This window comes from Pleurodeles waltl, chromosome 9 (assembly GCF_031143425.1).
Source record: "Pleurodeles waltl isolate 20211129_DDA chromosome 9, aPleWal1.hap1.20221129, whole genome shotgun sequence".
Classification (NCBI taxonomy): domain Eukaryota; kingdom Metazoa; phylum Chordata; class Amphibia; order Caudata; family Salamandridae; genus Pleurodeles; species Pleurodeles waltl.
The window spans coordinates 971,831,209-971,853,771 of NC_090448.1; the positions used below are offsets into that span (position 1 = coordinate 971,831,209).

The 22,563-nt window shown below is 44.0% G+C and overlaps 1 protein-coding gene across 2 annotated transcripts in view; it reads right to left on the reverse strand.

The window, feature by feature from the left end:
* The window catches only part of ADCK1 (aarF domain containing kinase 1), a 699,440-nt gene that overhangs the window by 616,949 nt on the left and 59,928 nt on the right, over nucleotides 1-22,563 (reverse strand). The window lies entirely within an intron of this gene.

Here is a 22,563-nt window from a genome sequence, read left to right on the forward strand (position 1 = left end):
ACACTGTTCAGAGAGGTGTACTGTTTTCCCTCCTTGTAAATCTCACATTTGATGATGGACCACAGGTTCTCAATGGGGTTCAGATCAGGTGAACAAGGAGGCCATGTCATTAGATTTCCTTCTTTTATACCCTTTCTTGCCAGCCACGCTGTGGAGTACTTGGACGCGTGTGATGGAGCATTGTCCTGCATGAAAATCATGTTTTTCTTGAAGGATGCAGACTTCTTCCTGTACCACTGCTTGAAGAAGGTGTCTTCCAGGAACTGGCAGTAGGACTGGGAGTTGAGCTTGACTCCATCCTCAACCCGAAAAGGCCCCACAAGCTCATCTTTGATGATACCAGCCCAAACCAGTACTCCACCTCCACCTTGCTGGCGTCTGAGTCGGACTGGAGCTCTCTGCCCTTTACCAATCCAGCCACGGGCCCATCCATCTGGGCCATCAAGACTCAATCTCATTTCATCAGTCCATAAAACCTTAGAAAAATCAGTCTTGAGATATTTATTGGCCCAGTCTTGACGTTTCAGCTTGTGTGTCTTGTTCAGTGGTGGTCGTCTTTCAGCCTTTCTTACCTTGGCCATGTCTCTGAGTATTGCACACCTTGTGCTTTTGGGCACTCCAGTGATGTTGCAGCTCTGAAATATGGCAAAACTGGTGGCAAGTGGCATCGTGGCAGCTGCACGCTTGACTTTTCTCAGTTCATGGGCAGTTATTTTGCGCCTTGGTTTTTCCACACGCTTCTTGCGACCCTGTTGACTATTTTGAATGAAACGCTTGATTGTTCGATGATCACGCTTCAGAAGCTTTGCAATTTTAAGAGTGCTGCATCCCTCTGCAAGATATCTCACTATTTTTGACTTTTATGAGCCTGTCAAGTCCTTCTTTTGACCCATTTTGCCAAAGGAAAGGAAGTTGCCTAATAATTATGCACACCTGATATAGGGTGTTGATGTCATTAGACCACACCCCTTCTCATTACAGAGATGCACATCACCTAATATGCTTAATTGGTAGTAGGCTTTCGACCTATACAGCTTGGAGTAAGACAACATGCATAAAGAGGATGATGTGGTCAAAATACTAATTTGCCTAATAATTCTGCACTCCCTGTATATACATAACATACATGTGCTCACAACTACATACAGACTATAGATCCATATCTCCATAGATGTATATTTATACATACCCATGATGATGTCTCTAGATAAATATCTGTATATGCGTGCAGGGGTGTAGAAATATATATATATATATATATATATATATATATATACACACATATATATATATATATATATATATATACTCACACACACATATACATACACACACACACATACACTTTTTTTCACAAATAACCTTCTTTGAAGAAATCAAGTCGCACTCGCAAAGTTGCAGTAAATCAAATGTATTCCCTTGACAGCATCTAACAAGTCCTTAATCTTTAAATTAAAATAGGCAATCCTGGCGTGTTTCGGTCCCACGATCTAGTTCACAGGAGTGAGCTGCCAAGTATATGCTTCAGCTCAGAGTAGACCCATGCTATCTATTTTTATATGTATCGTGGCCCCCTAGTGGACACCCCTATTAGTATAAGAATCACTGCACTAATGTTTGTCATCAGTTGCAAACAGTCTGTGCCGTTAATAGTAAAAAATGCTTTTCATGCACCCGGGAAATAAATTGTTCATTTAACAATTAAGAATCACATTAGCAGTTTGCACCCTTTGGAAATTCTGACCCCTCTATTGGATCCGCTTTGGTAGGTTACAAGTACAGTGCATTCTGGGGCTTGTGAGCCTCAACATCCATTTTGCAGCCCTCCAGTGGGCAATGTCGTTATTTGTAAATTTTCACATTGTGTGCAGTTAATTACTGCACACTTTGTTTCTGTACAGTTCATTTTTGGTGACATTTGACGAATCTTCATGACATTTTCAAAACTAGTACAACAGTCAGTTCAGCTTGTTGTGTTTGTGGGTCAGTTCTCAAGCAGGGCACCGAGAAAAGGGGGGGTCCCAAAACACTTTTTGCCCCTGCAATTTACATAGGGATTTTGAACACGATGACAGCCTGAACCACTAGACGGAATCACATCAAATTTGGCAGAAAGGTAGCTCTTGGTCCAGAAAAAACCCTTTTTGTTATTTTGTGTAAATCTGTTTAGTAGTTTGAGTAAAGAAAAACATATACATAGCTGGGCAGAGCCTAAGCACAGATTTTATGGTGAGATCTGATTGACTGACAGCACTTCAACTAGGAAGGGCTGGCAGCCATCTTGGGAACAATATATATGATAGCACTTTTTAAATGATCTACAGAGCTGAAAACAAGAACTAAAGCTTAAATGTATGGAAACATGCACTTTAACATATATATGTGAATATATATCAATCACATGCTGTGGCAGCCGCTAAAGGACTCTGGGGCATGGACTCCACTGAAATGCATTGTAGTGAATGGCAGGTTTTTACGGTAAAAAAAGGTGAATGTATAAAGGGTGATAACAGACTATAGTTACAATATAAATCACTTGTTGATGGTACCATAGTAAGTTTAGGAATTGGTATGTGTTCTAAAGTGACTTTACACTGTGAAAAAAGAATTCTGGTGGGATTTCATGAATAATGCCAGTCAGTTGATTCCCTTGTGTTCTGTTGCAGCCTCAAAGTGTTTTCTAAAGAGCTAGGTCGATAATCCATGACAAAAGTGTGGCACACCTGAAGCCATCTTAATTGAATCAAACTGGTAAAACTCAAAAACATTTAATTTAGAAAGGAACAAATGAGGGGATTCATTTTGTCATAGAAGTATGGTTAGTGCTGCAGAAAGAAAAATTAGGACACGTTTTAAGTAAGTTCTAAAATATTTTCCTCTTCTGATTCATAAAACATTCTCACATGAAGACTGTAGCATGCACTGTCAACACCAGCAGCAGACTGCCAGTTAACTTCCTGGTGATCAGCAGCTTTACTATAGGGTTCTAGTGAGAAAATAGAGTTCTTACATTCTGAATTTATGCCACACGTGAGGCACATCTGAACGCCATCTTGATAGAAACAAAGCGGAAAACTGAAAGCATTTTCTACTGAGGATACAGCAGTAAATTAGGAAATTAGGGAGCTTATTACCAAATATGTCTTCCAAGATGGCCATCAGAGGGGAAAAAAAAAAAGAGCCCAAATGTAGCACAATTGTCATCCAAATGAAGCCCAAGCACAGCTCAATGACAGAAGTGTGCAAAACACTTAATTATTGTGTTTTTTCTTTGTAGTTTGTATAGTACAGACTTGACTCAAAAGTAATGGAGTGCTTTATATGAGCATCAGTTATGTTACCCAATTCGCATTCATTTTGGTTTTAGGCATGGGAAGATATTGTGATTTGCCCAGAATCACAGGATGTCGAGGGGACACCGAAACTCGAACCTGGTTCCCCAGTTGCACAGTCTACAGCTCTGGCATTAACGCCACATCCTTTGCCTGAAGTGTAACAAATAATCCAGTTATCAGATGGATAAAAAAAACAAAGATAGCAAATAATTTAAATGTGTTTTGTCCCTATTTGAGAACTCAGAAAATATATTTTCATTATAGTTTTTTAGAGCACTAACCATAATTTCTGTGCGAATAAGACCCTTCCATTTTTATAATTTAGAAAGGAAATGCTCTAGGTATTACAGTTTTGATTCCATCAAGATGACGTCTGGCGTGCCACGCTTATGTAATAAATATAAACATTAGCAATCTAGTTATTCATTAGAATACTGTGAGGAGGAAGAGGTCAGGAGCACTGACTTGGATAATTGAGGGCAGGGAGGAGGGTGCAGAGCCAACAAGTTGACCACGCTAGGCAGACTGGAGGGGCAGTGGCAGCACAAAGTACCATGGAGGTCAGAGGAAACAAACCAACCATGCAGGAAAGGCAAGAGAGGCTATGACAATATAACAGACCACAGAGGGCAGAAGGAAGAGGCAATAGCAGTACAACCATATATGCCACCAGACCAGAGTCAGACAGGAGTTTCCCGATGTTTTTAAGCCCAAAAGGGCATTTTATCTGGCTCATACCTCAAAACTCTTTTTCAATGTAAGTCAAGTGAGAAAATCAATTCCCCAGATTTTTTTCTCCAAAATCTCCCTCTTACTAAGCTGAAAATGTTGGCAACTATTGTAAATTGGATCACAGAGGGCAGGAGGAATGGGGTAGGGACATGGACTTGGATAACAGCGGGCAGGGGCACCAAACTGACCTTCCAGGGCAAGCGTCAGGGCTTGTGTTAATGTTGGAATAGTCGATATTGATACACACAACAATACATTCATATACAATAATGAAGTTGCATCATCATTATTAGATTCCCCCGTTTTGAACTTTCCATCAGCCCGTGGTCAGGCAGGCTCTGAGATCTAAGCCTGAGGTTACTGACTGACAGGTCACAGGTGGGGTGGCGTCTAGCAGCAGACAAATGCACATATAGGAAACTTAGACCAAATCCCACAGACAGGCGCAGCAACACCACAATGGTCCCAGGAGATTGGCCCCAATAAAAAAAAAAAAAAAAACACATGCCCAGAGTGGTGCGTGCATTCCCAAAAACACCATAAAGTTAGACACCACATGTAGTTAGAAACACTTAGCCAGTCAGAAAACAGCAACACGCAGTGACTACACACCCCTCATGCTGGACATCTGGACACATTACCAGCTGGCCCACATTGAGTCCACACAAGTTGGAGGCCCACCTGCTCTTGTTATCAGGACTTTATTTAAGACTTCACGACAACTGGCCGCATTTTTGACCAAGAAAGGAATGTTGTAATTGTCTTATTGTACCCAAAGAAATGTATACAGCACCACTCAGATCAACTGTACACTGAGAGACAGGCCTCAGACCCAGTTTCTGTAACTGCTGTCCCGGCCGTAATGTTTAATTAAATGAACCGTTCCTGTTTTGCCAAACCCCACTTGTTTTCAGTTTTTTTTTTTTTTTTTTTTTTTTTTAAGGTAAATTCACATTCGAGCAACAGCTGCAACAGCACAATACACCACACAGGGAAAACGAGATGGCAGTGCAGCACAACGGACCACGGAAAGCCATAGGGAAGGGACAGGGCCATGCACATGGCCAACAGAGCAGAGAGGAAAGAGGCAAGGGCAGCAAGCTGACCATACCGTACAGAGAGGAGGGACAGTTGCAGTACAACGCACCATGAAGGGCAGGAGGGAGGAGGGCAGTGGCAGCACATCGGACCATGCAGGGGAGGAGAGAGGGGGCTGGTGCATGGACTCAGACAACAGAGGGTAGGGAGAAGGTGGATAGGGCACCAAGCTAACTGTTCAGGGCGGGCAGGAAGGGAAGTGGCAGAACTATGTGGACAATGGATAACAAGGAGGAGGAGGCAGGAGCTGCAAGCTTGGGTGGGGGAGGCAGCACAATGCCAGGCCAGGCCTTGCATCCAACTACTCCTCCCCACCGTGCATTGTAATTGGCACCTTAATTAATGTAAAAAAAAAAAAAAAAATAGAAATTCACAGAAAAATAAAATTACTTGTATGTTATAATTAGGTTACATGGACAAAACCACAGAAATTCAGCTATTAGTTATTTCAAGTACCTTTAACCCATGCTCATGAAATGCAGAGTGTTTTCATCAATATTTTTGTTTATATGTTGCAGTGATAATATCAATGATGCCATAAAAGAGTGGTTTTTAAACTTTGAGGCCTCGTCCCCCAGAGGGAAAAAAAAAATCATGCCCCCCTCAGAATTTTTCACACTTATTCTATTAAGTTGCCAATGTTTAAATATGTCTAGACTTATTTAAACATTGAAGTTATGTATGCTACCTTTTTAAATAAGCAATAATATTTTTCTGCTTTCTGCAAAGCACAATTATCTGCATGGCACCCTCCCTGGGATCACTTGAGGCCCCCCCACCAAGGGGGGGCCAGCACCTCTGTTTGAGGACCCCTGCCATAGAAAATGTCATAAATGATGTAATATGTAGGGGTAATTAGCTGTGCGTGGCAAGGCTGCAAATTTTAGTTACCTTAGGGCACAAGCTATAGTTACTTGAATTAGCTCACTATAAATGCTGAATTTCTATGGTTACATGCGTGTAAATTCAGAGCCGAACTAGAATGTCCCAGTAACTTTTGTTTTTTTCAGTAAACTTCTAAGTTCACACACACACAGATAATACAAACAGCAGAGCTTTTCATGTCTATACTTTTGCGGTACACTCTTATGTTGGGAGTATAGTCATCATGTTGGGAAGAGCCCAATCTTGAATCTAATCCTCAGAATCTGAGATGGTTGTCAGTGGAGTTTATGTTTGTGGATAGCACATTCGAAAGTTTGGCTGCTTGAACAGAGAAAGATGTTCTATCCTTGGCTTTTTTCATGAATACAGGAAGCTTGAGAGGGAAGCCATTGTCATGGGCAGGTTTCCTTTTTGTATGTATTTAGGGATTTTCTTCCTGTGATACAAAGCAGCTTGAAGGTGGATCTACTGGCAACTTGTAACCACTATAGGGCCCTCAAGTCAGGGGATTATAGTTGCTTGTAGCTTTACATGTGGTAGCAGTAGTCTGTCAGCCGCTTTCTGAATTCTCTGGAATGTTCTCATACTTGATAAAGGTGGGCCATGACAGAGACCATTAGTATAATCCAGTTTTCATAGGACAAAGGAGATGGTAGCTTGAAACTAGTGGGGGAATCCTAGGAGCGCAAAAACGCATCACAATGTTTTCATTGTGAAAAGCCTGATTTGGCTATATTATCCACTTAGGCCAGGCGCAGAGAGAGACATGGGATTTCCACTCGCCACAGGTCAGTATTTCAGCTATGGAAGCATTTAATTTGCAAGGGTTCCATATCATCAGTTGGTCAATGGCCTGGGGGCAGCTGAAGACATCTGATGTTACAATGTCCTTTGGGCTTTCCAATTTCAGAAGTATCTGTGTGTCATGTGCTTAGGTATAGCAGACACAGTCAAAACCATTGATCAGATCTGGTAATGATTTCATGTAGATGTTGAAAAGTGCTGGTGAGATAACTGATCCTTGGGGGACTATGCTGTAAGGTTTAGGAGATAATGGAAGAATATGGATAATATTGTTTGACTGTGTATATGCAAGGTGATCCAAACAAGAGTTGTGCCCTCTATTCTGGCTTCCTTAAGTCTTTGGATTGGTGTGTCATGATCCACTGTGTCAAGAGAAGAAGGGCAGCTAACCCGTTCTGGACTACTGTGTTTGTAAGGTCATCTCAGATTGAGATTAGGGATGATTCAGAGTCCCTTCCTGAAGGAATCCAGTTTTGAAGTCAGATAGTTTGGAATGGGCTTCAATAAATTATGACATCTGAGTGAAGACTGCTCTTTCTAAAAGTTTCCCAGGAATAGTCCACTTCCGATGGGTCTGTAGATGTCGGGGTCTTGATTGTCCAGGTTACATTCCTTAATTAACGGATGTATGTATGACTTATTTAGGTCTTCTGGGAAAACTCCTGTTATGGAATTGTTGATGGGTGTTCTGACTGAGATAGCAGCTGAAGTTCTTAAAATAATGTTTTTGAAGATTTCCGATGGACATGGGGAAGAGGGGCAGCTGGCTTGCTCGCTTTGACAAGATTCAGAACTTCAGCTGATGATAGTTCAAGAGAACATAGTGGCTTGTTTACTGTGTTCTGCAAAACTGTTAGGGCTGTTGTTTTTTTTTTAGTTTAAATAGGAATCCAACACGTTTACTTGTGTAACGATTTGCCTCACTGTCACAAAACACTTGAGAAATGGGTCCATTAGAGTCTGCACATTTTGGCTTATGGAATTGCGTGAGCATTTTATAAAATTCTTTATTGGTACACTTTGCATTGTGGATTCAACTGGAATACTATAGTGTTTTTGCTGTTTTGCTTGTTGGCTTATATAGTCTGCCATGTCTGTGTAGGAATATCTTGCAAGGAGGTTTGTTGTTTTGAGCCATTTGCATTAAAGCTTAGTAATTTTTTCTTTTTTTTTTTTTTCTTTTTTTTTTTAAATACTTTATTCATCCAAAGGGTGTGTTTTCTTTTGTTATGCACTGAAGTTTTCTAAGAAATTAAGTGATCAAAAGCTTCTTGGAACCATCCATAGAACGTTTGTACAAAATGTATTGTGAACAGTTATGTGATGAAGGCAAACATTTGCTATAGTTCCTCCAAATCCTGCTTGCTCCAAGATAGTTGCAATTAAGATAATTGTAGCTGGGGTGAGCTGTGATGTCTTGTGTTGGAAGGCAACAAAGTAATGTTCTGAGCATGTGGCTGGAGTAATTTGTTTGGAATGCGAGTAGGTCTGAGTTCATATCTAATGTATGTTCTGTCGTGTGTCTGCGATTGGAAATGAGCTGTTGTAGGTTGTGTTTGTCTAAGCCAAGGAGGACAATACTGGGATTTGGCATGTCAGGTTTGTCAAACTATATGTTGAGATTACCAATGATGCATTGTAAAGAGGTTAGAGATTGTAGCATTGCTAGGTGCTGGTCAGTAGAGAAAGAAAAATTAACATTAGAAAGGTTGGAGTAGGGTTGCTTCTAACAAGGAGGGACTTACAACCTTGTAAGAAACCTCATTAGCTTTGGTGATGCTTGTTTCCTTAAATAGGACAGTAAAATGCCCCTTCTTTTGCCTATGCAATTTTGTGTTAGGTGTTTGATATCCTGGTGGAACAGCTTCAAGCAATACCGGTGTCATATCTTCCCACAGCCATGGTTTAGTTGTAAAAAGTCAGGTTCTCTGTCCATCAGTGGGTCGAATATATGGCACATGTGGACCAAGCATTAATCAGTAGGAAGTTTAAAGAATGTTTTGGAGGTGGTGCAAGTTTGTGCTGCAGGGATGTGAGTATTGTCCTTTGAGGTTGTGGGTGGTGTGCTATTGTTGGTGGAGGCAACTGCTGCGGGACAGAGAAAGTGTTGTTTTTATTTATCACCATGTTCCTCCAAAAGGCTTAGAATACATTTTGTAGGGTCTTCATGGGTGGATGGTGGTGAGTCTTGCTGAAATTCAGGGGCTCGGCTATGGAATTGTGTCTGAACCGAGTTAGTGTGAAAGACAAGGGGCTGAAAGGTTATAAAGAGTGTTGTGGAGCTGCTTTCTTTTGCATATATTGAAGGAGGAAGGTGTATTGGTGAGGGGTGCTGGTGGAGCTTTGGGATCATGCTTTAAGGCTCTGAACTGAGCAGTGGATGATAGACGAGAGGGAGTGTTATATTGAGCTTGTGGATTGAGTGACTAGTTTGTTTATTGCATGGAGTGTGAGGCAGAGATGGGCTTATATTGTTAGTGAAGATGGATTTGTGTAGGTATATTGGGATGATTGTGTGTTTTTGAGTGTGTGTGATTTTGTTAAGATAACATTTGTATGGTTTTGTTTTTTTGGGTAGCATTGTCTGGTATTTTTGGTAGTAACTTGAGGTGTAAAAGTTGAGTGTGAAAGGCTGGTGAGTTGTGTATGTTGAAGACGAAGGGGCGTTGTATTGGGTGTGAGAATAAAGTGTCTTTGTAGCATGAGAACGGAGGGATCTGTCAGAATGTAGAATCAAGGATGGGATAGATGTCCTGATCTAACACCATAAGGATGCCTCGAATACTTGAGAGTCAATCTTGATGGTCCAATGCATAGCTCCAAACACAGACAAGGGCGAGCTGCAGAACAGGATTTTGCAAAGTGTAATTTTCTACAGAGGCCACTACGATGGTGATAGGAGGAACAAGGCCAAACACTCTCAAATGAGCGTCCAAACCACAAATCAGCAAGCTTCAATCTGGCAGGAGGCTCCACATGTGACTTAGGAATTCACGATGTGTATCTCCTTTCTAGAATCAAGGTAACAACTTTTCCATTTCAGTGGCAATGTTGAAGAGAACCACGCTATCCTGGAATAATTTAATACCAATGTGGGTGGTAGAAGCAAGCCCCGTTCCCTAGGGTCGTGTCACAAGGTGGAGTGTAACTGGGCTCTCAGGGATCAGGATACTACACAAAGGAAGTGCAGGTCAATACTCTTCACAAACTCTAAGGATCACTGGGAAAGGCAAAAACACAGATCACTTAACAGGATGCTGCAATGACAAAGCGGTATACTTCTCATTTTGCCCTGAAGACCACAACCACAAGATGGGTGACACGTCAAAAATGAGCCAAAGGACTCTTCCTCACAACTTGTCTATAGATGGATAAAACAGGCTACAAAAGCCATAACAATCAAGAACTCAAGCTCTGGACGAGGGTTTGCCCAAGGAATATTCCTTCTCTGAACAAAATAAGTAAAAAAAAATACTCAAACGCCACAGACTGGCATCTCAGTAATCGAAAGTAAAATATGTGAAGTTGGTCACTTGGGTCAAAGCATCACCTATAATCTTTCTCCTTCTTGGTCATAGCAATCACATCAGGCAAGAGCCCGGGAAAGAATAGTATCACATTTGAGTCTTTCAAATAGCCATCTTCAAGAGATCTCTGTGGTGTGGTTCTCACACCCCCCACCTTTTTTATTAAGGGCACAATGTCAGGCACTGTAGTACAGATTACAGTGGCAGTCGCCATCTGAAAATAATAATGTCTGTCAAAGTTGCAGCAGATAAATGAAGTAAAAAAAGGGCACAACATATAGAAATACTGACACATGCTACAGTCCACTGTTTGGGGAAGTGGAGCAGTGGCTGTTGTTACAGCGAGGTAGATACAGACAATAGTCTGGGGCACCTGCGCTAGGGCACACAACTGCATTTAAAAGTATTGAAAATGTGAGGGAAGTGGCAACATGTAATTTTGACTATGCTGCAAAAACTGCCAGCTCCTCACAGACAGAAAGTTTCAGATCAACACCAAAACTCTCCTTCTATCAGAGTTGTTTGAAAAATGCGTCCCTCACAAGTAAATGATCCTTTAAACCCTTGGTCGCTCTTTGCACCGTGCCCCGCGCCGCCTCCACTTGGCCGCTCCCTCCTGCTTAACATCCCCGCCGCTGCGTCCCCGTGGCCCCTCCTGCCTCCCCCCACCTCCTCACCGTCCATTCTTCAAACTTTTCCTCTTTTTCCTTGCTGCTGCATCCCTGCGGCCCATCCCGCCTCCCCCCACCTCCTCACCATCCGTTTTTCCTTTTGTTCTTTTTTCCCGCCGCTGCTAATCCCTGCGGCCCCACCCCCCCAGCCTTCCCAATCGCCCAGACCTCCCTCCTCCCAGCTGCCACTCCCTCCCTTCTCCCCATTTATGGCAGCCACGGCACGGACGCGTGCAACGGGCGCGCCAAAGGCAAGCCCGTCTGGGCCAAGACCGCGCCCAGCGCCAGTCCCCCTGGCCCCCTCAGACAAATCTACTCCCCCCTCACCCTCCACTCACTCAACCTAGGCCCTCACCCCACCTGCACCCTTTCCAGCCCCACACACACTCATGGCCCCTTCACCTGCCACACCTGTCATTTCTCCTGCTCCTCATCCCTCACACCACACACCAACCATAGCGACCTCCCGGACAACAATCACAACACCCCCAACGCAAAACACACCTGCTCTGCCCCCACCAACCAGCCCCGCAGCACACCACCCCACAACCAGAACACACCCCGCAACAACACCCTCATGCACCACACCAACACCACCCACCACAACCACCTCAACTGCCTGCTCCTCAACACCCGTTCCCTTCACAAACATGCCATAGAACTCTGGGACCTCATCACATCACATAAACCTGACATTGCCTTCCTCACGGAAACCTGGACCAACCCCTCCTCGGAACCCGACATAGCCACTGCCACCACCAAGGGATACAAACTCCAACACAAAGACCGCCTCAATAGGCCAGGTGGTGGCATCGCCATCCTACACAGGGACACCAGCAAAGTCACTACCAGCTCCCAAGACACTATTGACAACAGGCTGATGGATGATTGGGAGCCAGTGTAGATCTTTAAGGCCCCTCTTGACAGAGGCCCCCCGAGGTAAATTTAGCAGCAACCTGGCAGCCGTATTATGCATCAACTGAAGCCTATTCAGAGCGTCCTTATTCAAATCCAATCTGGAAATGACCAGGGCCAAAACGACAGTAATTCTGCTGGTCTGAGGAAAAAACGGGAGGATTTTTCTTAATTTCTTCATTGTCCACACACAGGACTTAATTATCTGATTAACCTGAGGTTCAAAGAAGAGCCCTGGGGGACCCCACACGGCAAAAGATAGGGAAGAGACCTAAAATCGCCACAGCTAACTGTGGCCCACCTATCAGATAAAAAAGATCCGATCAGTTTGAGAGCCTGGTCTCTAATGCCTGTCTGGTATAGTCGGTCTAGCAAGATATGAGGAGCAATAGTGTCAAAAGCTGCCGACAAGTCCAATAGCACCAGAAATGCCCCCTGCCCCTTATCCACCAATCTACGTATGGTATCAGATGATGCAATAAGAGCAGATTCAGTACTGTGGGCTTTCCGGAAACCATGTTGCGAGTTGTCCAAGCCCTTAGAACTTGACAGGAAATCTACCAGTTCCTTATTTAGGTGCTTTTCCAAAATTTTAGCCGCGTAGGGGAGAAGGGCTATAGGACGTAAGGTCGTTAAGTCATCCGGTTTACCCGCTGCTTTCTTTTTCAGCGGAATGATAGTAGCTTCTTTCCAAGCCCTTGGGTAGAGACCCGATGCTAGCACTTCCTGAAAAATAGGGGCCAACCTAGAAACCACTAACTCTGGTACTAGTTGGAGAATGGCCGGGGGCAGGGATCCATAGGGGAGCCCGATTTGCATTCCCGGAGCAATTTACACAGAGCCTCCAAAGTCGGCATCTTAAAATTAGATAGTAAAAGTGGGTCGTCTGATGTCCCGTTGGTTGTCCCCTCGGGGTACGGGCGAGCAGTCAGTCGTGGAGATGTGCTAGTTAAAGTCTCCTCCAGCCTAAAACTGGAGTAAATGTCTAGCACCTTGCATTCAAAAAATTTAGCTACTTTGTTACAGAAATCTTGGGAATTTTCTACTCTGGGTAAACCTGATGGAGTAGTAAGAATGTTGACTGTTTTAAATAACTCTCTAGAAGAGTTAGCTGCTTCATTAATTTTACATGTAAAAAAAGCCGATTTGGCTACCTGACAGGCTTTTTTGTAGTTGTAGAGTGCAAGCTTAAGATTCGCCCTCTCAACTTCACCAGGGCTGAGTTTCCAGCAGCGTTCTTTCTGCCTATATGTCCTCTGCAAAGATTTAAGGGTTTGGGAAAACCAAGGTTGATTACATTTCTTCTTGATGTGAGAAGAAAAGATTCTTACGGGTGCTAGCATGTCCATAGCTTGTTCAATCCCTAGATTAAATCTAGCAAGTGGAGACAGCCTGGACAGCTTAGGCTCATTCCAATTAAATAGAAGTGCCATTGTCAGTGGTTCAACTTCAATTTTTTTCCAGGATCTAATCCGTTTTTCATGGGGAGTAAATTTTGAGAGCTGCTGTTTGGCCAAAAATGTAAATGTCAAGAGGGCGTGATCTGTCCATTCTAATGGGGTAGTGGAAAGATAAAGTGATTCATCAGAACGAGTGAAAATCCCATCAAGGGTATGACCAGCTCTATGCGTGGCCATCCCATCCTTTAGAACCCAATCTAGTGCCCCCATCAGGTTGAGGAATTCCACAGCCAATAAATCACGGGTATTATCAAAATGAATGTTAAAATCTCCCAGTATAATGGCTTTAGGGGCCATGATTAAGGGTTCCAATACAGAGGGCCAAATCGAAAGAAACTTAGCAATAGGGCCAGGGGGGCGATAAATTAGAAGGCCTTCCCAGACTAAAGATCTATCACAAAGTAATTTAAAGGCCATAGCTTCACAGACCTCAGTAGTGTAACTCGCATTATTCCAAGTACACGTGAGCTCAGACCTACAGATGATGGCTAGACCTCCTCCTCTACCTGTATTCCTATCCACCCTGTAAAAGGAGTAGCCAATAGGAGTTGCTTCGATAAAATCAGGATCCGAATCAGGCCTTGCCCAAGTTTCTGTTATAAAAAGACAATCTATGTTAAGGGTGCGGATGAGCTCATTAATTTAAAATTTATGTTTAGGGAGGGACCTAGCATTTATGAGAGCAAAAGGGCCCCCCGCTCTAACGTCCTTTCCAATTCCCCCCAAAGCGTGTTCAATATTATTCACACCTGTGGCCTGAACTCTCTGGGTTGCCTGCTTACCCATCAAAGGAGGCATATGCACCATCCAATTGCACTGCGTGCATCTCCAGGCGCACGCAGTATCCGGGTTCAGCGTACAGGTACAGCGCGAGCCCGCCAACTTCTTGAGTTCATCCCTGGTGTAACTCAAGTTTCCAGAACTAGAAATAAAATTCCTGGCCCTCTGGCCCGTTCTGGCGCGGACGGGCGCAGACGGGCTTGCCTTTGGTGAGCCAGCGGCGCGCCAGCGATTTTGCCGACATTTATCCCCTGCACCTGACCACTAGACCGCAAACCGCGGTTATGCCGCGGAAACCAGAAGTGGCTTTGGCCGGCCCGACTTCCTGCCCCCAATGTTTTGAAAGCCTTGCTAATCCCAATCCCTCCCGTAAATAATTCCGAATCCGCCGTGCCCCAAGCTTTTCCCGAGGTTCGTAGGATTCCCACACTTTAAAATTATGCAGTTCGAAATTTTAATTTCAAATTTAAAAATATTTAATATTAAAAAGCAAATAAAATTATGTGCAAATTCAGATTCAAACAGGGCAATTAGAGAAACAAGGGTGACAGAAGCTCTAAGAAGATCATCTGCGGAGTCCCCCAAGGGTCCTCTCTCAGGCCAACACTCTTCAACATTTACATGATCCCCCTAGCCAACATCCTCCGACCACACGGAATCACTATACTCTCCTACGCAGATGACACCCAACTCATCTTCTCCCTCACCCGCAACCCCACCACCGCCAAAACCAACCTACACGCTGCTCTCCTCGACACCGCCAACTGGATGACAACTAACCACCTCAAGCTTAACTCCAACAAAACCGAGATCACCATCTTCGGCCCCAACAAAACCATATGGGACAACTCCTGGTGGCCCACCGCCTGAGGCTCCGCACCCACCCCCGCAAACCACGCACGCAACCTCGGCATCATCCTGGACCCCTCCCTCTCCATGACACAACAAATCAATGCACTAACCTCCTCCTGCTTCCACACACTCGGCACTCTAAAAAAATCCTTCAAATGGATTCACCCAGAGACCAGGAAAACAGTCACCCATGCACTCATCAGCAGCAGACTTGACTACGGTAACGCCCTCTATGCCGGCACCACACTCAAACTCAAACTCCAGAGAATCCAGAACACAGCCGCACGCCTCGTCCTTGGCCTCCCCCGCCACGAACAAATCTCACCACACCTCAAATCTCTTCACTGGCTCCCCATAGACAAGAGAATCACTTTCAAGATACTCATCCACGCACACAAATCCCTCCACTATACCGGCCCGACCTACCTCAACGAAAGAGTGAACTTCCACACTCCCACCCGCAACCTCCAATCAGCCGACCTCGCACTAGCTACAGTCCCCCGCATCCACCGAACCACCACAGGAGACAGGGCCTTCTCCTACCTCGCCCCCACAACCTGGAACTCCCTCCCCACCAACCTCCGCAAAACCAAAGACCTCATACTCTTCAGAAAAAACCTCAAGACATGGCTGTTCGAACAGTAACCCCCCCTCACCAGCGCCTCGAGACCCTCACGGGTGAGTAGCGCGCTCTATACATTTTTTTGATTGATTAAACAAACATCAACTACCAGGAACCCAGCAGTCAGTCATTTGAGCATGCCACTGTCCTGAAACCAGTATTCACAAGATAAAGGACGACACACTCAAACTCTTCGATCAAAGGAAATTGACTCCTCACTCCAATAAACAGTTCTTCAGCATTTGATTCAATTGACCTTGAGACCCTAATAACTATCCTTTCAAATTGATTCCTGCAGGTAAGCATCGTCAACTCTATTTCTAACCTTACCCTACCATTTAATTTATATGTAGAGCCTCTCAGACCTCTCCTAATCAAACATGGGCCCATATTAGGGATAGGGCGCACTTTCCAAGTTTGCGGGACAGCGCACCTTAAAGCAGGTGTACCACGTGATAACATGGAAAGTGCACCCTATTAGTCAGAATGCGCTGTCCTCAGGGCAGCCACAAACTTGCGCTGTCCTCAGGGCAGCCACAAACTTGCGCTGTCCTCAGGGCAGCCACAAACTTGCGCTGTCCTCAGGGCAGCCACAAACTTGCGCTGTCCTCAGGGCAGCCACAAACTTGCGCTGTCCTCAGGGCAGCCACAAACTTGCGCTGCCCCCAGGGCAGCACATTCAAGAGAAATACGGAGCAGCTGTTCTGTGTTTCTCTGTGCAGGTGACAACCCCCCAGCACTTTTCAGAGGGATTAGAGATCCCCTTGCAGACAGGTGCAGTTGGTCACTGCACCCACCTGCAAAGGGATGTCTTTGGGGTCCACAGGACCCCTTTTGATCCCTCAAAGGGCTGCCTTTAGAAGGTGCACTGAAAGTGTGCCATCTTTTTGTGGGACACTTTCAGTGCACCTTCTAAAGGCATGTCTGCCTCTGCCTCACGTCGGTAATAGAGGCAAAGAGATTCCCCCAGGCAAATGAGGGAACGCCCTATAATGATGGTGCTTGCGCTATAAAAGCGCCAACGCTATCTGTGTTATAGAAGGGGCCAACTAGAATTTGCGGTCCTTGTGTAATGACACAGTGATCCAGAGGCACACAAACAGGGTGCAAACGCCCATTGCGCCCCCAAGGCACTTGTGTAATACAGCGCATGTATTAGATCAATATGTAGATGACACCCGAATTTATATGCAAATGGACTGCCATGATTGCTTCTCAAGCTTAATCAGTTGTCTCTATGATATCCAATTTAGGCTGAATAACATAAAACTTAAACTAAACGCCACCCAAAAAATATTATCTTCTCACCCAAACCAACATTTAGGTACCAACACACTGGAATAAGAACCTAAATGACAGAGGCATCTACCCTAAATCCTCACCTCTGCAAAACCTCCAAGTGTCTAACTGGTTTCTCAGCCTAACCTAGACTCAACACATCATGGTGTTACGTTCTGTAGCATTTTACAGAGTCACAGGTATCAGATTTTTGACCAGATGGAACTACGGGCTAAGTCAATGTCCCAACCTAAATCAGAAAAACAGTTGAACTGTAACTCATACACAAACCAGTGAGCAATGTTTATGTAAAACGAGTTTTAGGTAGCATGCAGTCCCATGATACATGACACTGATATAACACCAAATCCTCTTTCGTAAATGAAAAGCACACTCAAGGATCACTAAAAAACAGAACCTACATTTTAAAATATTTGTTTTAAAACTAAAACCCTAATCTAGTGTACGCAATAGGAGTTATCACAATCAAAATACACACTAAGGCAGCAAGGAAATGTAATGAGCAACGTAATAAAAAAAATACACCAACACTATTGGTATGCAAGCTATTGCATGAACACCCTCTTTTACTACTGAGCGATATTTTAGTTCTAGTACATTAGTAGAAAATTAATAATAAAAACTATTTTGAGTTTCAAAAATGGTTCACACCTGTATACCTTATTCTAGAACAATAGGTTCTATTTTCACCTCCCACAGGCAGCTGATCAGCATCGTTTTACAGCACTACCTGCCATTCAGCTAATGAAGGCCAACTACTTTATTTTATATTTATTCGGGACCACACCCTCCACCTGTAATCCCCACGAGCCATGCCTGTCTAGACCTTGTTGAAGAATTTTAGAGCAGTCAAAGATCTTGGTGCAAGCTCTGATCACCTACAAAACTGCATCTAGCAACTCGCTGCTCACCTGGGTATTTAAATCCCGAATTCCCCCTTGCAAGCCATAGTGTCTCACTCCTTTGCTGGCTACAGAAAATTAGTCCACAACTCCACTTCTCTCCTTACTATTCTGGCTACTTCTGAAAGATAGGAACACTTACAAGAGCCCTCGCATCACATACAAGCCATCCACATGAACACTCCTCATGTCTCAACTCCACACTTATTGCAGCTCGTGGAGTTAAAAACGTGAGAGGCAAAACTTCTCTTCACCTAAATCTATGAAATTTAAAGAAATTCTCCACAACGAAAAATGCCTGGTCAGAGAATGTCCCTAAAATCTCTAACTCCCTTCCCATCGGCATCAGGAAAGCTCTATCTTTTGCTTTATTTAGAGAGGATCTCTACATCTTCACAAACACTCTCCACAGTCCTGCTGGCTCCATCCCACGTGCCTCGCATTGTTCCTCTTCGTGCTCCTGACGGCCTTGCCTTTCTTTCCTACCTCCCCATTCCTCTTTCCTCGTTAGGTCAATGATACCTCTTGCTAGTCCCTTCCACCCAGCGGTCTTCCCCTGTGCTCTCCTTGTGCGCACTGCTCGCCCTTTTTACAATTTCTTTGGAATTCAATGTCAGCTATACTGAGAGCTCCCTTGCCTTCAACATGGTCCTGTTTTTGTTTGTATATTTAACGAAGGTCGGGCCGCAAGGGAATCTTAATTATAGTCCTTTGTTTCTTTCAGTGTCCTGGCAACTTAAGAACAAAGGATAGAAGGCTTCCCTACCATTTTACCTTTATTAGCTGTAGAAACACAAGATTGTATAGAAGGCAAATGAGTCTTCAATACAGTTGTCCTTTTGCTCATTTGTCTGGCTTTGATGTGCTTACGCAGCATATTTTAGCATATTAAACCCAGCCAGTTGGTTTTGCCAATGCTTGTCCACCCCCACCCCAATCGCCAACCCCCCTTCTCAATTGTGGAAAACGATATTTACATTGAATGCACATTAATCTTGTAAATGTTTCTAGAGAGGTTACACATGTATTCTGAAAAGGTGTTTTTCCTTCTTTATTAACATGACGAACATTTTCTGTAAAACTGGAAATTAAAAAACAAAAATAACATCTAGCTGAGTCGGGGTTATTAAATATGGATCATAAACAACAGCATGTCGTGTAAATGAGTGGTCCATACCAGCTGTAGCATCCAGTCTACCACTTGTCAGCACAGGATACTGATTACAGGAGGGGAGGGAATGATTGATAGTCATTCTGGTTTTCGAAAATGTCACTTCCCCCTCAGAGCATGGATAGGGCCTCATAGGCATTTGAACCAGACCCATGCAAATGATTCTTACCCCTTTCACATGCTAGCAACAAAAGGTAGGCCTGTGGCACATAAACAGACGCCCCAGAGGTAGCCTCGTCAGGTGATACCTTTGGTTCATCGCTTAGGACTGCTGATGGTGGCAAAGGACTAGTGGCGGCTGCAGCTGGCCGCAATGTTGCCTTGTGGTCTGTGAAAGTTATTGGACTAAAATCTTTAATTGGGCTGAGTGAGTGAAGTGAGAGAGCCGACGTCCTGTAGAAGAAGTTTGAGGAGAGGGTCTCCCCTATAAAGTTTCATAACAATAGGATATTCATGAACTACTGCAATACTCTCAAAGGTGTGCCAAGCAAGGTTAACTCTCCCTGACGTGTTGGGAGTTTTACTGTTTGATAGACCGGACAGCGTTGGGGTGGTCACCCCTAACTTTTTGCCTGCCTCCCTCCACTTTTTAGATACTGTTTTTGCTGGTTTTAAGACTCTGTACACATTACCACTGCTAACCAGTGCTAAAGTGCATATGCTCTCTCCCTTTAAACATGGTAACATTGGATCATACCCAATTGGACTATTTAATTTACTTATAAGACCCTAGTACAGTGCACTATATGTGCCCAGTGCCTGTAGATTAAATGCTACTATTGGGCCTGCAGCACTGATTGTGCCACCCACTTAAGTAGCTCCTTTATCTTGTCTCAGGCCTGCCAATGCAAAGCCTGTGTGTGCAGTTTCACTGCCAATTCGACTTGGCATTTAAAAGTACTTGCCAAGCATTAACTCCCCTTTTTCTACATATAAGACACCTATAAGGTATGCCCTAGGTAACCCAAAGGGCAGGGTGCTGTGTAGGCAAAAGGAAGAACATGTACCTGTGTAGTTTACACGTTCTGGTAGTGTAAAACTCCTAAATTCGTTTTTACACTGCTGTGAGGCCTGTTCCCTTCATAGGCTAACATTGGGGCTGCCCTCATACACTGTTTAAGTGGTAGCTGCTGATCTGAAAGGAGTAGGAAGGTCATATTTAGTATGGCCAAAATGGTGATGTAAAATCCTGCTGTCTGATGAAGTTGGATTTAATATTACTATTTTAGAAATGCCACTTTTAGAAAGTGAGCATTTCTCTGCACGTAAATCTTTTTGTGCCTCACAATCCACGTCTGAATGGGTTTAGTTGACCGCTCCTTGTGCATTCACTCAGACAAACACAGGATACTCAACCTCACTTGCATTTTGAATGTGTCTTCCCGGGCTGGGAGGGTGGAGGGCCTGACACTTGCATGTCAAAGGACAGTAGCCTGCCCTCACACAAAGGACTGCCACACCCCCTACTGGGACCCAGTCAGACAGGATTGAACTGAAAGGGGACCTTGTGCACTTCTATGCCACTCTTTGAAGTCTCCCCCACTCAAAGGCACATTTGTGTATTTAAACAGGGCCTCTGCCCCTACCAACTCAGACTGTCTGGAGAAGAAACTTGAACCAGAACCTGCAACCTACCAATAAGAACTGCCTGGCTGCCCAAAGGACTCACCTGTCTGCTTTCTGTGAAGGACTGCTGCTTTGCTGTTGCCCTGCTGCCTTGCTGCTCACTGGCCTAGGTGAAGAAGTGCTCTCCAAGGGCTTGGATAGAGCTTGCCTCCTGTTCCCTGAGTCTCAGGACCAAAATGACTTCATCTCTACAAGAAGGACCCCTTGTGCGGCGAAAATAGACACACAGCCTGCCAGAAACGACACACAGCCTCCACTGCGGTGAAAATTTCACTGCACACCGAACCGGAACGATGTAGCCCAACTTCGTAATGAGAAGATAGACGCAGCACCAGCGTAGCGACCGGAAATTAGACGCACGGCCCACTGGATTGATGCACAGCTGAGCCGGAATGACGCAGCCCGACTTAGAGAAGAATCGACGCAGCGCCTGCCATGCGGTAAAAAAATTTGACTCAACGCCCACCGGATCAACGCAGCTCCTGTGACTTCTTCCTGCCAGCACAGGAAATCCACGCATCATCCCCTGGCTGTCTGAAAACCCTGCAGCCCGAAGAGGATCCTCAACTGAGGGCCAGAAATCGACGCACAACCGTCCCTGCGCGAAAACTAAATGACGCATTGCTGTGTGCGGCCCGAGAAATTGACGCACGCCCCCTTTGTTTCCACACATCTCCTCCTCTGCGGTTCTCTGCGGAGATTTTTCACACGAATCAGGTACTTTGTGCTTAAAAAAGACTTTGTTTGTTTTTAAAAGACTCAAGACGCTTTATATCACTTTTCAGTGATATCTAAACATTTACTGATTGCATCTTTAATCATTCTGACCTGCATTTATCCAGATAAATATTATATATTTTTCTAAACACTGTGTGGTGTATTTTTGTGGTGCTATATGGTGTTATTGTAGGATTTATTGCACAAATACTTTACACATTGCCTTCAAAGTTAAGCCTGACTGCTCAGTGCCAAGCTACCAGAGGGTGGGCACAGGATAATTTGGATTGCGTGTGACTTACCCTGACTAGAGTGAGGGTCCTTGCTTGGACAGGTGGTAACCTGACTGCCATCCAAGGACCCCATTTCTAACACTGTACCCAATAAATGTTTGAAGAAATGGTTGCAACATGGTACCTGTTCAGCACAAATTCCCTAAGAAAAGGTCTATAAAATCATAAGTGATACAGGCAGTTCAGAGAATACAAGTTCACTAGGCATGTCAATTTTTATAGCATCTTCCTTCACACCTTCATTTTGCTCCTGCCATTGCTCCATCCTGCATCTTCCAAATACATTCTCAGTCATATATTATAACTTGGAACTTCAGTCGAAGGTGCAGGGTGGAAAATAAAATACACAAATCGATCTCAGGCCACAGACTGCAAAGCTTGATAGATTTTTAAGGTTCAAAAGAAGTGCTACTGAACCATATTGCAGACGTCTTAACATCTGGTCTTGAGGCTAGAATATCAGTTATAGCTGTAATCTCAGAAATATCAGCTTTTAATATACATTTTAAAATGAAATACTTTTGTCTGCCAACATCAGATTTTCGCTTTAAGAAAATATGCACATTTTGCTATCAAGTATAAGCTTTTCATTTTTGTTAAATAAAAGCACTTCCCAGAAGCTAAAACTAATCATTTTAATGAACACAGTAGAACTTTCCTGAACTACCAGCTTCTCATTCTCAGTAAACATGGGTCCTTTTATTATTATCACGAGAAGGGCTAGACACCAGCTTCTTTGCAGCTATCTTGTGTTTCATACTATACCACGGGTTTTATTCTCTGGTTGCTGAATTACAGAAAATGTATAAAAGTAGTTTCAAATTAAAGAGAATGTGCATTGAATGGTCCAAGGCCTCACTGGGCAGCTGAAATG